Source organism: Oncorhynchus masou, chromosome 33 (assembly GCF_036934945.1).
Source record: "Oncorhynchus masou masou isolate Uvic2021 chromosome 33, UVic_Omas_1.1, whole genome shotgun sequence".
Lineage (NCBI taxonomy): Eukaryota > Metazoa > Chordata > Actinopteri > Salmoniformes > Salmonidae > Oncorhynchus > Oncorhynchus masou.
In genome coordinates this window covers 3255909-3273436 of record NC_088244.1, presented here as the reverse complement: position 1 = coordinate 3273436, position 17528 = coordinate 3255909, and positions in this window count along the sequence as shown.

Sequence of the window (17528 nt, the reverse complement as noted above, 5' to 3'; positions counted from 1 at the left end):
GGTGAGGGACTGGACAGGTCAGTAGCAGACGGGTTAGGGACTGGACAGGTCGGTAGCAGACAGGGGGTTAGGGACTGGACAGGTCAGTAGCAGACAGGGGGTTAGGGTTAGGGACTGGACAGGTCAGTAGCAGACAGAGGGTTAGGGACTGGACAGGTCAGTAGCAGACAGGGGGTTAGGGACTGGACAGGTCAGTAGCAGACAGAGGGTTAGGGACTGGACAGGTCAGTAGCAGACAATGGGTTAGGGTTAGGGACTGGACAGGTCAGTAGCAGACAGGGGGTTAGGGACTGGACAGGTCAGTAGCAGACAGGAGTTAGGGACTGGACAGGTCAGTAGCAGACAGGGGGTTAGGGACTGGACAGGTCAGTAGCAGACAGGGGTTAGGGACTGGACAGGTCAGTAGCAGACAGGGGGTTAGGGACTGGACAGGTCAGTAGCAGACAGGGGGTTAGGGTTAGGGACTGGACAGGTCAGTAGCAGACAGGGGGTTAGGGACTGGACAGGTCAGTAGCAGACAGGAGTTAGGGACTGGACAGGTCAGTAGCAGACAGGGGGTTAGGGACTGGACAGGTCAGTAGCAGACAGGGGGGTTAGGGGGGACTGGACAGGTCGGTAGCAGACAGGGGGTTAGGGACTGGACAGGTCAGTAGCAGACAGGGGGTTAGGGACTTAGGGACAGGGGTTAGGGACTGGACAGGTCAGTAGCAGACAGGGGTTAGGGACTGGACAGGTCAGTAGCAGACAGGGGGTTAGGGACTGGACAGGTCAGTAGCAGACAGGGGGTTAGGGACTGGACAGGTCGGTAGCAGACAGGGGGTTAGGGACTGGACAGGTCAGTAGCAGACAGGGGGTTAGGGTTAGGGACTGGACAGGTCAGTAGCAGACAGGGGTTATGGACTGGACAGGTCAGTAGCAGACAGGGGGTTAGGGACTGGACAGGTCGGTAGCAGACAGGGGGGACAGGGGGTTAGGGACTGGACAGGTCAGTAGCAGACAGGGGGTTAGGGACTGGACAGGTCAGTAGCAGACAGAGGGTTAGGGACTGGACAGGTCAGTAGCAGACAGGGGGTTAGGGTTAGGGACTGGACAGGTCAGTAGCAGACAGGGGTTAGGGACTGGACAGGTCAGTAGCAGACGGGGGTTAGGGACTGGACAGGTCAGTAGCAGACAGGGGGGGGTTAGGGACTGGACAGGTCAGTAGCAGACAGGGGTTAGGGACTGGACAGGTCAGTAGCAGACAGGGGTTAGGGACTGGACAGGTCAGTAGCAGACAGGGGTTAGGGTTAGGGACTGGACAGGTCAGTAGCAGACAGGGGTTAGGGACTGGACAGGTCAGTAGCAGACGGGGTTAGGGACTGGACAGGTCAGTAGCAGACAGGGGGTTAGGGTTATGGACCGGTCAGTAGCAGACAGGGGTTAGGGACTTGACAGGTCAGTAGCAGACAGGGGTTAGGGTTAGGGACTGGACAGGTCAGTAGCAGACAGGGGTTAGGGACTGGACAGGTCAGTAGCAGACAGGGGGTTAGGGTTAGGGACTGGACAGGTCAGTAGCAGACAGGGGGTTAGGGACTGGACAGGTCAGTAGCAGACAGGGGGTTAGGGACTGGACAGGTCAGTAGCAGACAGGAGTTAGGGACTGGACAGGTCAGTAGCAGACAGGGGGTTAGGGACTGGACAGGTCAGTAGCAGACAGGGGGTTAGGGTTAGGGACTGGACCGGTCAGTAGCAGACAGGGGTTAGGGACTTGACAGGTCAGTAGCAGACAGGGGGTTAGGGTTAGGGACTGGACAGGTCAGTAGCAGACAGGGGTTAGGGACTGGACAGGTCAGTAGCAGACAGGGGGTTAGGGTTAGGGACTGGACAGGTCAGTAGCAGACAGGGGGTTAGGGACTGGACAGGTCAGTAGCAGACAGGGGTTAGGGACTGGACAGGTCAGTAGCAGACAGGGGTTAGGGACTGGACAGGTCAGTAGCAGACAGGGGGTTAGGGACTGGACAGGTCAGTAGCAGACAGGGGGTTAGGGACTGGACAGGTCAGTAGCAGACAGGTATAGGGACTGGACAGGTCAGTAGCAGACAGGGGTTAGGGACTGGACAGGTCAGCAGCAGACAGGGGGTTAGGGACTGGACAGGTCAGTAGCAGACAGGGGTTAGGGACTGGACAGGTCAGTAGCAGACAGGGGGTTAGGGACTGGACAGGTCAGTAGCAGACAGGGGTTAGGGACTGGACAGGTCGGTAGCAGACAGGGGGTTAGGGACTGGACAGGTCAGTAGCAGACAGGGGGTTAGGGACTGGACAGGTCAGTAGCAGACAGAGGGTTAGGGACTGGACAGGTCAGTAGCAGACAGGGGGTTAGGGTTAGGGACTGGACAGGTCAGTAGCAGACAGGGGTTAGGGACTGGACAGGTCAGTAGCAGACGGGGGTTAGGGACTGGACAGGTCAGTAGCAGACAGGGGGTTAGGGTTAGGGACTGGACAGGTCAGTAGCAGACAGGGGTTAGGGACTGGACAGGTCAGTAGCAGACAGGGGTTAGGGACTGGACAGGTCAGTAGCAGACAGGGGGTTAGGGTTAGGGACAGGTCAGTAGCAGACAGGGGTTAGGGACTGGACAGGTCAGTAGCAGACGGGGTTAGGGACTGGACAGGTCAGTAGCAGACAGGGGGTTAGGGTTAGGGACTGGACAGGTCAGTAGCAGACAGGGGTTAGGGACTTGACAGGTCAGTAGCAGACAGGGGGTTAGGGTTAGGGACTGGACAGGTCAGTAGCAGACAGGGGTTAGGGACTGGACAGGTCAGTAGCAGACAGGGGGTTAGGGTTAGGGACTGGACAGGTCAGTAGCAGACAGGGGTTAGGGACTGGACAGGTCAGTAGCAGACAGGGGGTTAGGGACTGGACAGGTCAGTAGCAGACAGGGGGTTAGGGACTGGACAGGTCAGTAGCAGACAGGAGTTAGGGACTGGACAGGTCAGTAGCAGACAGGGGGTTAGGGACTGGACAGGTCAGTAGCAGACAGAGGGTTAGGGACTGGACAGGTCAGTAGCAGACAGGGGGTATAGGGACTGGACAGGTCAGTAGCAGACAGGGGGTAGGGACTGGACAGGTCAGTAGCAGACAGGGGGTTAGGGACTGGACAGGTCAGTAGCAGACAGGGGTTAGGGACTGGACAGGTCAGTAGCAGACAAGGGGTTAGGGACTGGACATGTCAGTAGCAAACAGGGGGTGAGGGACTGGACAGGTCAATAGCAGACAGGGGTTAGGGACTGGACAGGTCAGTAGCAGACAGGGGGTTAGGGTTAGGGACTGGACAGGTTAGTAGCAGACAGGGGGTTAGGGACTGGACAGGTCAGTAGCAGACAGGTGGTTAGGGACTGGACAGGTCAGTAGCAGACAGGGGTAAGGGACTGGACAGGTCAGTAGCAGACAGGGGGTTAGGGACTGGACAGGTCAGTAGCAAACTGGGGGTTAGGGTTAGGGACTGGACAGGTCAGTAGCAGACAGGGGGTGAGGGACTGGACAGGTCAGTAGCAGACAGGGGTTAGGGACTGGACAGGTCAGTAGCAGACAGGAGTTAGGGACTGGACAGGTCAGGTCAGTAGCAGACAGGGGGTTAGGGACTGGACAGGTCAGTAGCAGACAGGGGGTTAGGGACTGGACAGGTCAGTAGCAGACAGGTATAGGGACTGGACAGGTCAGTAGCAGACAGGGGGTTAGGGACTGGACAGGTCAGTAGCAGACAGGGGGTTAGGGACTGGACAGGTCAGTAGCAGACAGGGGGTTAGGGACTGGACAGGTCAGTAGCAGACAGGGGGTTAGGGACTGGACAGGTCAGTAGCAGACAGGGGTTAGGGACTGGACAGGTCGGTAGCAGACAGGGGGTTAGGGACTGGACAGGTCAGTAGCAGACAGGGGGGGTTAGGGACTGGACAGGTCAGTAGCAGACAGAGGGTTAGGGACTGGACAGGTCAGTAGCAGACAGGGGGTTAGGGTTAGGGACTGGACAGGTCAGTAGCAGACAGGGGTTAGGGACTGGACAGGTCAGTAGCAGACGGGGGTTAGGGACTGGACAGGTCAGTAGCAGACAGGGGGTTAGGGTTAGGGACTGGACAGGTCAGTAGCAGACAGGGGTTAGGGACTGGACAGGTCAGTAGCAGACAGGGGTTAGGGACTGGACAGGTCAGTAGCAGACAGGGGGTTAGGGGACTGGACAGGTCAGTAGCAGACAGGGGTTAGGGACTGGACAGGTCAGTAGCAGACAGGGGTTAGGGACTGGACAGGTCAGTAGCAGACAGGGGGTTAGGGTTAGGGACTGGACAGGTCAGTAGCAGACAGGGGTTAGGGACTTGGACAGGTCAGTAGCAGACAGGGGGTTAGGGTTAGGGACTGGACAGGTCAGTAGCAGACAGGGGTTAGGGACTGGACAGGTCAGTAGCAGACAGGGGGTTAGGGTTAGGGACTGGACAGGTCAGTAGCAGACAGGGGGTTAGGGACTGGACAGGTCAGTAGCAGACAGGGGGTTAGGGACTGGACAGGTCAGTAGCAGACAGGGGGTTAGGGACTGGACAGGTCAGTAGCAGACAGGAGTTAGGGACTGGACAGGTCAGTAGCAGACAGGGGGTTAGGGACTGGACAGGTCAGTAGCAGACAGAGGGTTAGGGACTGGACAGGTCAGTAGCAGACAGGTATAGGGACTGGACAGGTCAGTAGCAGACAGGGGGTAGGGACTGGACAGGTCAGTAGCAGACAGGGGGTTAGGGACTGGACAGGTCAGTAGCAAACTGGGGGTTAGGGTTAGGGACTGGACAGGTCAGTAGCAGACAGGGGGTGAGGGACTGGACAGGTCAGTAGCAGACAGGGGTTAGGGACTGGACAGGTCAGTAGCAGACAGGAGTTAGGGACTGGACAGGTCAGTAGCAGACAGGGGGTTAGGGACTGGACAGGTCAGTAGCAGACAGGGGGTTAGGGACTGGACAGGTCAGTAGCAGACAGGTATAGGGACTGGACAGGTCAGTAGCAGACAGGGGTTAGGGACTGGACAGGTCAGGTCAGTAGCAGACAGGGGGTTAGGGACTGGACAGGTCAGTAGCAGACAGGGGTTAGGGACTGGACAGGTCAGTAGCAGACAGGGGGTTAGGGACTGGACAGGTCAGTAGCAGACAGGGGTTAGGGACTGGACAGGTCGGTAGCAGACAGGGGGTTAGGGACTGGACAGGTCAGTAGCAGACAGGGGGTTAGGGACTGGACAGGTCAGTAGCAGACAGAGGGTTAGGGACTGGACAGGTCAGTAGCAGACAGGGGGTTAGGGTTAGGGACTGGACAGGTCAGTAGCAGACAGGGGTTAGGGACTGGACAGGTCAGTAGCAGACGGGGGTTAGGGACTGGACAGGTCAGTAGCAGACAGGGGGTTAGGGTTAGGGACTGGACAGGTCAGTAGCAGACAGGGGTTAGGGACTGGACAGGTCAGTAGCAGACAGGGGTTAGGGACTGGACAGGTCAGTAGCAGACAGGGGGTTAGGGACTGGACAGGTCAGTAGCAGACAGGGGTTAGGGACTGGACAGGTCAGTAGCAGACGGGGTTAGGGACTGGACAGGTCAGTAGCAGACAGGGGGTTAGGGTTAGGGACTGGACAGGTCAGTAGCAGACAGGGGGTTAGGGACTGACAGGTCAGTAGCAGACAGGGGGTTAGGGTTAGGGACTGGACAGGTCAGTAGCAGACAGGGGTTAGGGACTGGACAGGTCAGTAGCAGACAGGGGGTTAGGGTTAGGGACTGGACAGGTCAGTAGCAGACAGGGGTTAGGGACTGGACAGGTCAGTAGCAGACAGGGGGTTAGGGACTGGACAGGTCAGTAGCAGACAGGGGGTTAGGGACTGGACAGGTCAGTAGCAGACAGGGGGTTAGGGACTGGACAGGTCAGTAGCAGACAGGGGGTTAGGGACTGGACAGGTCAGTAGCAGACAGAGGGTTAGGGACTGGACAGGTCAGTAGCAGACAGGTATAGGGACTGGACAGGTCAGTAGCAGACAGGGGGTAGGGACTGGACAGGTCAGTAGCAGACAGGGGGTTAGGGACTGGACAGGTCAGTAGCAGACAGGGGTTAGGGACTGGACAGGTCAGTAGCAGACAGGGGGTTAGGGACTGGACATGTCAGTAGCAAACAGGGGGTGAGGGACTGGACAGGTCAATAGCAGACAGGGGTTAGGGACTGGACAGGTCAGTAGCAGACAGGGGGTTAGGGTTAGGGACTGGACAGGTTAGTAGCAGACAGGGGGTTAGGGACTGGACAGGTCAGTAGCAGACAGGTGGTTAGGGACTGGACAGGTCAGTAGCAGACAGGGGTAAGGGACTGGACAGGTCAGTAGCAGACAGGGGGTTAGGGACTGGACAGGTCAGTAGCAAACTGGGGGTTAGGGTTAGGGACTGGACAGGTCAGTAGCAGACAGGGGGTGAGGGACTGGACAGGTCAGTAGCAGACAGGGGTTAGGGACTGGACAGGTCAGTAGCAGACAGGGGTTAGGGACTGGACAGGTCAGTAGCAGACAGGGGTGAGGGACTGGACAGGTCAGTAGCAGACAGGGGTTAGGGACTGGACAGGTCAGTAGCAGACAGGGGGTTAGGGTTAGGGACTGGACAGGTAAGTAGCAGACAGGGGGTTAGGGACTGGATAGGTCAGTAGCAGACAGGGGGTTAGGGACTGGACAGGTCAGTAGTAGACAGGGGTTAGGGACTGGACAGGTCAGTAGCAGACAGGGTTTAAGGACTGGACAGGTCAGTAGCAGACAGGGGGTTAGGGACTGGACAGGTCAGTAGCAAACAGGGGGTTAGTGTTAGGGACTGGACAGGTCAGTAGCAGACAGGGGTGAGGGACTGGACAGGTCAGTAGCAGACAGGGGTTAGGGACTGGACAGGTCAGTAGCAGACAGGGGGTTAGGGACTGGACAGGTCAGTAGCAGACAGGGGGTGAGGGACTGGACAGGTCAGTAGCAGACAGGGGTTAGGGACTGGACAGGTCAGTAGCAGACAGGGGGTTAGGGTTAGGGACTGGACAGGTCAGTAGCAGACAGGGGTTAGGGACTGGACAGGTCAGAAGCAGACAGGGGGTTAGGGTTAGGGGCTGGACAGGTCAGTAGCAGACAGGGGTTAGGGACTGGACACGTCAGTAGCAGACAGGGGGTTAGGGACTGGACTGTTCAGTAGCAGACAGGGGGTTAGGGACTGGACAGGTCAGTAGCAGACAGGAGTTAGGGACTGGACAGGTCAGTAGCAGACAGGGGGTAAGGGACTGGACAGGTCAGTAGCAGACAGGGGGTTAGGGACGGGACAGGTCAGTAGCAGACAGGTATAGGGACTGGACAGGTCAATAGCAGACAGGAGTTAGGGACTGGACAGGTCAGTATCAAACAGGGGGTTAGGGACTGGACAGGTCAGTAGCAGACAGGGGTTAGGGACTGGACAGGTCAGTAGCAGACAGGGGGTTAGGGACTGGACAGGTCAGTAGCAAACAGGGGGTGAGGGACTGGACAGGTCAATAGCAGACAGGGGTTAGGGACTGGACAGGTCAGTAGCAGACAGGGGGTTAGGGTTAGGGACTGGACAGGTTAGTAGCAGACAGGGTGTTAGGGACTGGACAGGTCAGTAGCAGACAGGGGGTTAGGGACTGGACAGGTCAGTAGCAGACAGGGGGTTAGGGACTGGACAGGTCAGTAGCAGACAGGGGTAAGGGACTGGACAGGTCAGTAGCAGACAGGGGGTTAGGGACTGGACAGGTCAGTAGCAAACAGGGGGTTAGGGTTAGGGACTGGACAGGTCAGTAGCAGACAGGGGGTGAGGGACTGGAAGGTCAGTAGCAGACTGGGGGGGGTTAGGGACTGGACAGGTCAGTAGCAGACAGGGGGGGGTTAGGGACTGGACAGGTCAGTAGCAGACAGGGGGTTAGGGACTGGACAGGTCAGTAGCAAACAGGGGGTTAGGGTTAGGGACTGGACAGGACAGTAGCAGACAGGGGTTAGGGACTGGACAGGTCAGTAGCAGAAGGGTTAGGGACTGGACAGGTCAGTAGCAGACTAGGGGTTAGGGACTGGACAGGTCAGTAGCAGACAGGGGGTTAGGGACTGGACAGGTCAGGTCAGTAGCAGACAGGGGGTTAGGGACTGGACAGGTCAGTAGCAGACAGGGGGTTAGGGACTGGACAGGTCAGTAGCAGACAGGGGTTAGGGACTGGACAGGTCAGTAGCAGACAGGGGGTTAGGGACTGGAGAGGTCAGTAGCAGACTGGGGGTTAGGGACTGGACAGGTCAGTAGCAGACAGGGGTTAGGGACTGGACAGGTCAGTAGCAGACAGGGGGTTAGGGACTGGACAGGTCAGTAGCAGACAGGGGGTTAGGGACTGGACAGGTCAGGTCAGTAGCAGACAGGGGGTTAGGGACTGGACAGGTCAGTAGCAGACACTGGGGGGTTAGGGACTGGACAGGTCAGTAGCAGACAGGGGGTTAGGGACTGGACAGGTCAGTAGCAGACAGGGGGTTAGGGACTGGACAGGTCAGTAGCAGACAGGGGAGAGGGACTGGACAGGTCAGTAGCAGACAGGGGTTAGGGACTGGACAGGTCAGTAGCAGACAGGGGGTTAGGGTTAGGGACTGGACAGGTCAGTAGCAGACAGGGGGTTAGGGACTGGACAGGTCAGTAGCAGACAGGGGTTAGGGACTGGACAGGTCAGTAGCAGACAGGGGTTAAGGACTGGACAGGTCAGTAGCAGACAGGGGGTTAGGGACTGGACAGGTCAGTAGCAGACAGGGGTTAGGGACTGGACAGGTCAGTAGCAGACAGGGGGTTAGGGACTGGACAGGTCAGTAGCAGACAGGGGGTGAGGGACTGGACAGGTCAGTAGCAGACAGGGGTTAGGGACTGGACAGGTCAGTAGCAGACAGGGGGTTAGGGTTAGGGACTGGACAGGTTAGTAGCAGACAGGGGTTAGGGACTGGACAGGTCAGTAGCAGACAGGGGGTTAGGGACTGGACAGGTCAGTAGCAGACAAGGGTTAGGGACTGGACAGGTCAGTAGCAGACAGGGGTTAAGGACTGGACAGGTCAGTAGCAGACAGGGGGTTAGGGACTGGACAGGTCAGTAGCAAACAGGGGGTTAGGGTTAGGGACTGGACAGGTCAGTAGCAGACAGGGGGTTAGGGACTGGACAGGTCAGTAGCAGACAGGGGGTAGGGTTAGGGACTGGACAGGTCAGTAGCAGACAGGGGGTTAGGGACTGGACAGGTCAGTAGCAGACAGGGGGTTAGGGACTGGACAGGTCAGTAGCAGACAGGGGGTTAGGGACTGGACAGGTCAGTAGCAGACAGGGGTTAGGGACTGGACAGGTCAGTAGCAGACAGGGGGTTAGGGACTGGACAGGTCAGTAGCAGACTGGGGGTTAGGGACTGGACAGGTCAGTAGCAGACAGGGGGTTAGGGTTAGGGACTGGACAGGTCAGTAGCAGACAGGGGGTTAGGGACTGGACAGGTCAGTAGCAGACAGGGGGTTAGGGACTGGACAGGTCAGGTCAGTAGCAGACAGGGGGTTAGGGACTGGACAGGTCAGTAGCAGACAGGGGGGGGTTAGGGACTGGACAGGTCAGTAGCAGACAGGGGGTTAGGGACTGGACAGGTCAGTAGCAGACAGGGGTTAGGGACTGGACAGGTCAGTAGCAGACAGGGGTTAGGGACTGGACAGGTCAGTAGCAGACAGGGGGTTAGGGACTGGACAGGTCAGTAGCAGACAGGGGGTTAGGGACTGGACAGGTCAGTAGCAGACAGGGGGTTAGGGACTGGACAGGTCAGTAGCAGACAGGGCAGAGGGACTGGACAGGTCAGTAGCAGACAGGGGTTAGGGACTGGACAGGTCAGTAGCAGACAGGGGGTTAGGGTTAGGGACTGGACAGGTCAGTAGCAGACAGGGGTTAGGGACTGGACAGGTCAGTAGTAGACAGGGGTTAGGGACTGGACAGGTCAGTAGCAGACAGGGGTTAAGGACTGGACAGGTCAGTAGCAGACAGGGGGTTAGGGACTGGACAGGTCAGTAGCAGACAGGGGGTTAGGGACTGGACAGGTCAGTAGCAGACAGGGGGTTAGGGACTGGACAGGTCAGTAGCAGACAGGGGGTTAGGGACTGGACAGGTCAGTAGCAGACAGGGGTTAGGGACTGGACAGGTCAGTAGCAGACAGGGGGTTAGGGACTGGACAGGTCAGTAGCAGACAGGGGGTGAGGGACTGGACAGGTCAGTAGCAGACAGGGGGTTAGGGACTGGACAGGTCAGTAGCAGACAGGGGGTTAGGGTTAGGGACTGGACAGGTTAGTAGCAGACAGGGGTTAGGGACTGGACAGGTCAGTAGCAGACAGGGGTTAGGGACTGGACAGGTCAGTAGCAGACAGGGGTTAGGGACTGGACAGGTCAGTAGCAGACAGGGGTTAAGGACTGGACAGGTCAGTAGCAGACAGGGGGTTAGGGACTGGACAGGTCAGTAGCAAACAGGGGGTTAGGGTTAGGGACTGGACAGGTCAGTAGCAGACAGAGGTTAGGGACTGGACAGGTCAGTCGCAGACAGGGGGTAAGGGTTAGGGACTGGACAGGTCAGTAGCAGACTGGGGGTTAGGGACTGGACAGGTCAGTAGCAGACAGGGGGTTAGGGACTGGACAGGTCAGTAGCAGACAGGGGGTTAGGGACTGGACAGGTCAGTAGCAGACAGGGGGTTAGGGACTGGACAGGTCAGTAGCAGACAGGGGTTAGGGACTGGACAGGTCAGTAGCAGACAGGGGGTTAGGGACTGGACAGGTCAGTAGCAGACAAGGGGTTAGGGACTGGACAGGTCAGTAGCAGACAGGGGGTTAGGGTTAGGGACTGGACAGGTCAGTAGCAGACAGGGGGTTAGGGACTGGACAGGTCAGTAGCAGACAGGGGGTTAGGGACTGGACAGGTCAGGTCAGTAGCAGACAGGGGGTTAGGGACTGGACAGGTCAGTAGCAGACAGGGGTTAGGGACTGGACAGGTCAGTAGCAGACAGGGGGTTAGGGACTGGACAGGTCAGTAGCAGACAGGGGTTAGGGACTGGACAGGTCAGTAGCAGACAGGGGTTAGGGACTGGACAGGTCAGTAGCAGACAGGGGGTTAGGGACTGGACAGGTCAGTAGCAGACAGGGGGTGAGGGACTGGACAGGTCAGTAGCAGACAGGGGTTAGGGACTGGACAGGTCAGTAGCAGACAGGGGTTAGGGACTGGACAGGTCAGTAGCAGACAGGGCAGAGGGACTGGACAGGTCAGTAGCAGACAGGGGTTAGGGACTGGACAGGTCAGTAGCAGACAGGGGGTTAGGGTTAGGGACTGGACAGGTCAGTAGCAGACAGGGGGTTAGGGACTTGACAGGTCAGTACTAGACAGGGTTAGGGACTGGACAGGTCAGTAGCAGACAGGGGTTAAGGACTGGACAGGTCAGTAGCAGACAGGGGTTAGGGACTGGACAGGTCAGTAGCAGACAGGGGGTTAGGGACTGGACAGGTCAGTAGCAGACAGGGGGTTAGGGACTGGACAGGTCAGTAGCAGACAGGGGGTTAGGGACTGGACAGGTCAGTAGCAGACAGGGGTTAGGGACTGGACAGGTCAGTAGCAGACAGGGGTTAGGGACTGGACAGGTCAGTAGCAGACAGGGGGTTAGGGACTGGACAGGTCAGTAGCAGACAGGGGGTTAGGGTTAGGGACTGGACAGGTTAGTAGCAGACAGGGGTTAGGGACTGGACAGGTCAGTAGCAGACAGGGGGTTAGGGACTGGACAGGTCAGTAGCAGACAGGGGTTAGGGACTGGACAGGTCAGTAGCAGACAGGGGTTAAGGACTGGACAGGTCAGTAGCAGACAGGGGTTAGGGACTGGACAGGTCAGTAGCACACAGGGGGTTAGGGTTAGGGACTGGACAGGTCAGTAGCAGACAGAGGTTAGGGACTGGACAGGTCAGTCGCAGACAGGGGGTAAGGGTTAGGGACTGGACAGGTCAGTAGCAGACTGGGGGTTAGGGACTGGACAGGTCAGTAGCAGACAGGTGGTTAGGGACTGGACAGGTCAGTAGCAGACAGGGGGTTAGGGACTGGACAGGTCAGTAGCAGACAGGGGGTTAGGGACTGGACAGGTCAGTAGCAGACAGGGGTTAGGGACTGGACAGGTCAGTAGCAGACAGGGGGGGTTAGGGACTGGACAGGTCAGTAGCAGACAGGGGTTAGGGACTGGAGAGGTCAGTAGCAGACTGGGGGTTAGGGACTGGACAGGTCAGTAGCAGACAGGGGGTTAGGGTTAGGGACTGGACAGGTCAGTAGCAGACAGGGGGTTAGGGTTAGGGACAGGTCAGTAGCAGACAGGGGGTTAGGGACTGGACAGGTCAGTAGCAGACAGGGGGTTAGGGACTGGACAGGTCAGGTCAGTAGCAGACAGGGGGTTAGGGACTGGACAGGTCAGTAGCAGACAGGGGTTAGGGACTGGACAGGTCAGTAGCAGACAGGGGGTTAGGGACTGGACAGGTCAGTAGCAGACAGGGGTTAGGGACTGGACAGGTCAGTAGCAGACAGGGCAGAGGGACTGGACAGGTCAGTAGCAGACAGGGGTTAGGGACTGGACAGGTCAGTAGCAGACAGGGGGTTAGGGTTAGGGACTGGACAGGTCAGTAGCAGACAGGGGGTTAGGGACTGGACAGGTCAGTAGTAGACAGGGGTTAGGGACTGGACAGGTCAGTAGCAGACAGGGGTTAAGGACTGGACAGGTCAGTAGCAGACAGGGGGTTAGGGACTGGACAGGTCAGTAGCAGACAGGGGGTTAGGGACTGGACAGGTCAGTAGCAGACAGGGGGTTAGGGTTAGGGACTGGACAGGTTAGTAGCAGACAGGGGTTAGGGACTGGACAGGTCAGTAGCAGACAGGGGGTTAGGGACTGGACAGGTCAGTAGCAGACAGGGGTTAGGGACTGGACAGGTCAGTAGCAGACAGGGGTTAAGGACTGGACAGGTCAGTAGCAGACAGGGGGTTAGGGACTGGACAGGTCAGTAGCAAACAGGGGGTTAGGGTTAGGGACTGGACAGGTCAGTAGCAGACAGAGGTTAGGGACTGGACAGGTCAGTCGCAGACAGGGGGTAAGGGTTAGGGACTGGACAGGTCAGTAGCAGACTGGGGGTTAGGGACTGGACAGGTCAGTAGCAGACAGGTGGTTAGGGACTGGACAGGTCAGTAGCAGACAGGGGGTTAGGGACTGGACAGGTCAGTAGCAGACAGGGGGTTAGGGACTGGACAGGTCAGTAGCAGACAGGGGTTAGGGACTGGACAGGTCAGTAGCAGACAGGGGGTTAGGGACTGGACAGGTCAGTAGCAGACAGGGGGTTAGGGACTGGAGAGGTCAGTAGCAGACTGGGGGTTAGGGACTGGACAGGTCAGTAGCAGACAGGGGGTTAGGGTTAGGGACTGGACAGGTCAGTAGCAGACAGGGGGTTAGGGACTGGACAGGTCAGTAGCAGACAGGGGGTTAGGGACTGGACAGGTCAGGTCAGTAGCAGACAGGGGGTTAGGGACTGGACAGGTCAGTAGCAGACAGGGGTTAGGGACTGGACAGGTCAGTAGCAGACAGGGGGTTAGGGACTGGACAGGTCAGTAGCAGACAGGGGTTAGGGACTGGACAGGTCAGTAGCAGACAGGGCAGAGGGACTGGACAGGTCAGTAGCAGACAGGGGTTAGGGACTGGACAGGTCAGTAGCAGACAGGGGGTTAGGGTTAGGGACTGGACAGGTCAGTAGCAGACAGGGGGTTAGGGACTGGACAGGTCAGTAGTAGACAGGGGTTAGGGACTGGACAGGTCAGTAGCAGACAGGGGTTAAGGACTGGACAGGTCAGTAGCAGACAGGGGGTTAGGGACTGGACAGGTCAGTAGCAGACAGGGGTTAGGGACTGGACAGGTCAGTAGCAGACAGGGGGTTAGGGACTGGACAGGTCAGTAGCAGACAGGGGGTTAGGGTTAGGGACTGGACTGGACAGGTTAGTAGCAGACAGGGGTTAGGGACTGGACAGGTCAGTAGCAGACAGGGGGTTAGGGACTGGACAGGTCAGTAGCAGACAGGGGTTAGGGACTGGACAGGTCAGTAGCAGACAGGGGTTAAGGACTGGACAGGTCAGTAGCAGACAGGGGGTTAGGGACTGGACAGGTCAGTAGCAAACAGGGGGTTAGGGTTAGGGACTGGACAGGTCAGTAGCAGACAGAGGTTAGGGACTGGACAGGTCAGTCGCAGACAGGGGGTAAGGGTTAGGGACTGGACAGGTCAGTAGCAGACTGGGGGTTAGGGACTGGACAGGTCAGTAGCAGACAGGGGGTTAGGGACTGGACAGGTCAGTAGCAGACAGGGGGTTAGGGACTGGACAGTTCAGTAGCAGACAGGGGGTTAGGGACTGGACAGGTCAGTAGCAGACAGGGGTTAGGGACTGGACAGGTCAGTAGCAGACAGGGGGTTAGGGACTGGACAGGTCAGTAGCAGACTGGGGGTTAGGGACTGGACAGGTCAGTAGCAGACAGGGGGTTAGGGTTAGGGACTGGACAGGTCAGTAGCAGACAGGGGGTTAGGGACTGGACAGGTCAGTAGCAGACAGGGGGTTAGGGACTGGACAGGTCAGGTCAGTAGCAGACAGGGGGTTAGGGACTGGACAGGTCAGTAGCAGACAGGGGTTAGGGACTGGACAGGTCAGTAGCAGACAGGGGTTAGGGACTGGACAGGTCAGTAGCAGACAGGGGGTTAGGGACTGGACAGGTCAGTAGCAGACAGGGGTTAGGGACTGGACAGGTCAGTAGCAGACAGGGGTTAGGGACTGGACAGGTCAGTAGCAGACAGGGGGTTAGGGACTGGACAGGTCAGTAGCAGACAGGGGGTGAGGGACTGGACAGGTCAGTAGCAGACAGGGGTTAGGGACTGGACAGGTCAGTAGCAGACAGGGCAGAGGGACTGGACAGGTCAGTAGCAGACAGGGGTTAGGGACTGGACAGGTCAGTAGCAGACAGGGGGTTAGGGTTAGGGACTGGACAGGTCAGTAGCAGACAGGGGGTTAGGGACTGGACAGGTCAGTAGTAGACAGGGGTTAGGGACTGGACAGGTCAGTAGCAGACAGGGGTTAAGGACTGGACAGGTCAGTAGCAGACAGGGGGTTAGGGACTGGACAGGTCAGTAGCAGACAGGGGTTAGGGACTGGACAGGTCAGTAGCAGACAGGGGGTTAGGGACTGGACATGTCAGTAGCAGACAGGGGGTGAGGGACTGGACAGGTCAGTAGCAGACAGGGGTTAGGGACTGGACAGGTCAGTAGCAGACAGGGGGTTAGGGTTAGGGACTGGACAGGTTAGTAGCAGACAGGGATTAGGGACTGGACAGGTCAGTAGCAGACAGGGGTTAGGGACTGGACAGGTCAGTAGCAGACAGGGGTTAGGGACTGGACAGGTCAGTAGCAGACAGGGGTTAAGGACTGGACAGGTCAGTAGCAGACAGGGGGTTAGGGACTGGACAGGTCAGTAGCAAACAGGGGGTTAGGGTTAGGGACTGGACAGGTCAGTAGCAGACAGAGGTTAGGGACTGGACAGGTCAGTCGCAGACAGGGGGTTAGGGTTAGGGACTGGACAGGTCAGTAGCAGACTGGGGGTTAGGGACTGGACAGGGTCAGGGGTTAGGGACTGGACAGACAGGGGGTTAGGGACTGGACAGGTCAGTAGCAGACAGGGGGTTAGGGTTAGTAGGACTGGGGGTTGGACAGGTCAGTAGCAGACAGGGGGGGGTTAGGGACTGGACAGGTCAGTAGCAGACAGGGGGTTAGGGACTGGACAGGTCAGTAGCAGACAGGGGGTTAGGGTTAGGGACTGGACAGGTCAGTAGCAGACAGGGGGACAGGGGGTTAGGGACTGGACAGGTCAGTAGCAGACACAGGGGTTAGGGACTGGACAGGTCAGTAGCAGACAGGGGGTTAGGGACTGGACAGGTCAGTAGCAGACAGGGGGTTAGGGACTGGACAGGTCAGGACTGGACAGGTCAGTAGCAGACTGGGGGTTAGGGACTGGACAGGTCAGTAGCAGACAGGGGTTAGGGACTGGACAGGTCAGTAGCAGACAGGGGGTTAGGGACTGGACAGGTCAGTAGCAGACAGGGGGTTAGGGACTGGACAGGTCAGTAGCAGACTGGGGGTTAGGGACTGGACAGGTCAGTAGCAGACAGGGGTTAGGGACTGGACAGGTCAGTAGCAGACAGGGGGTTAGGGACTGGACAGGTCAGTAGCAGACAGGGGTTAGGGACTGGACAGGTCAGTAGCAGACAGGGGGTTAGGGACTGGACAGGTCAGTAGCAGACTGGGGGTTAGGGACTGGACAGGTCAGTAGCAGACAGGGGTTAGGGACTGGACAGGTCAGTAGCAGACAGGGGGTTAGGGACTGGACAGGTCAGTAGCAGACTGGGGGTTAGGGACTGGACAGGTCAGTAGCAGACAGGGGGTTAGGGTTAGGGACTGGACAGGTCAGTAGCAGACAGGGGGTTAGGGACTGGACAGGTCAGTAGCAGACAGGGGGTTAGGGGGACTGGACAGGTCAGTAGCAGACAGGGGGTTAGGGACTGGACAGGTCAGTAGCAGACAGGGGGTTAGGGACTGGACAGGTCAGGTCAGTAGCAGACAGGTGGTTAGGGACTGGACAGGTCAGTAGCAGACAGGGGGTTAGGGACTGGACAGGTCAGGTCAGTAGCAGACAGGGGGTTAGGGACTGGACAGGTCAGTAGCAGACAGGGGTTAGGGACTGGACAGGTCAGTAGCAGACAGGGGGTTAGGGACTGGACAGGTCAGTAGCAGACAGGGGGTTAGGGACTGGACAGGTCAGGTCAGTAGCAGACTGGGGGTTAGGGACTGGACAGGTCAGTAGCAGACAGGGGGTTAGGGACTGGACAGGTCAGTAGCAGACAGGGGGTTAGGGACTGGACAGGTCAGTAGCAGACAGGGGGTTAGGGACTGGACAGGTCAGTAGCAGACAGGGGGTTAGGGACTGGACAGGTCAGTAGCAGACAGGGGTTAGGGACTGGACAGGTCAGGTCAGTAGCAGACTGGGGGTTAGGGACTGGACAGGTCAGTAGCAGACAGGGGTTAGGGACTGGACAGGTCAGTAGCAGACAGGGGGTTAGGGACTGGACAGGTCAGTAGCAGACAGGGGGTTAGGGACTGGACAGGTCAGTAGCAGACAGGGGGTTAGGGTTAGGGACTGGACAGGTCAGTAGCAGACAGGGGGTTAGGGACTGGACAGGTCAGTAGCAGACAGGGGATTAGGGTTAGGGACTGGACAGGTTAGTAGCAGACAGGGGGTTAGGGTTAGGGACTGGACAGGTCAGTAGCAGACAGGGGGTTAGGGACTGGACAGGTCAGTAGCAGACAGGGGGTTAGGGACTGGACAGGTCAGTAGCAGACTGGGGGTTAGGGACTGGACAGGTCAGTAGCAGACAGGTATAGGGAC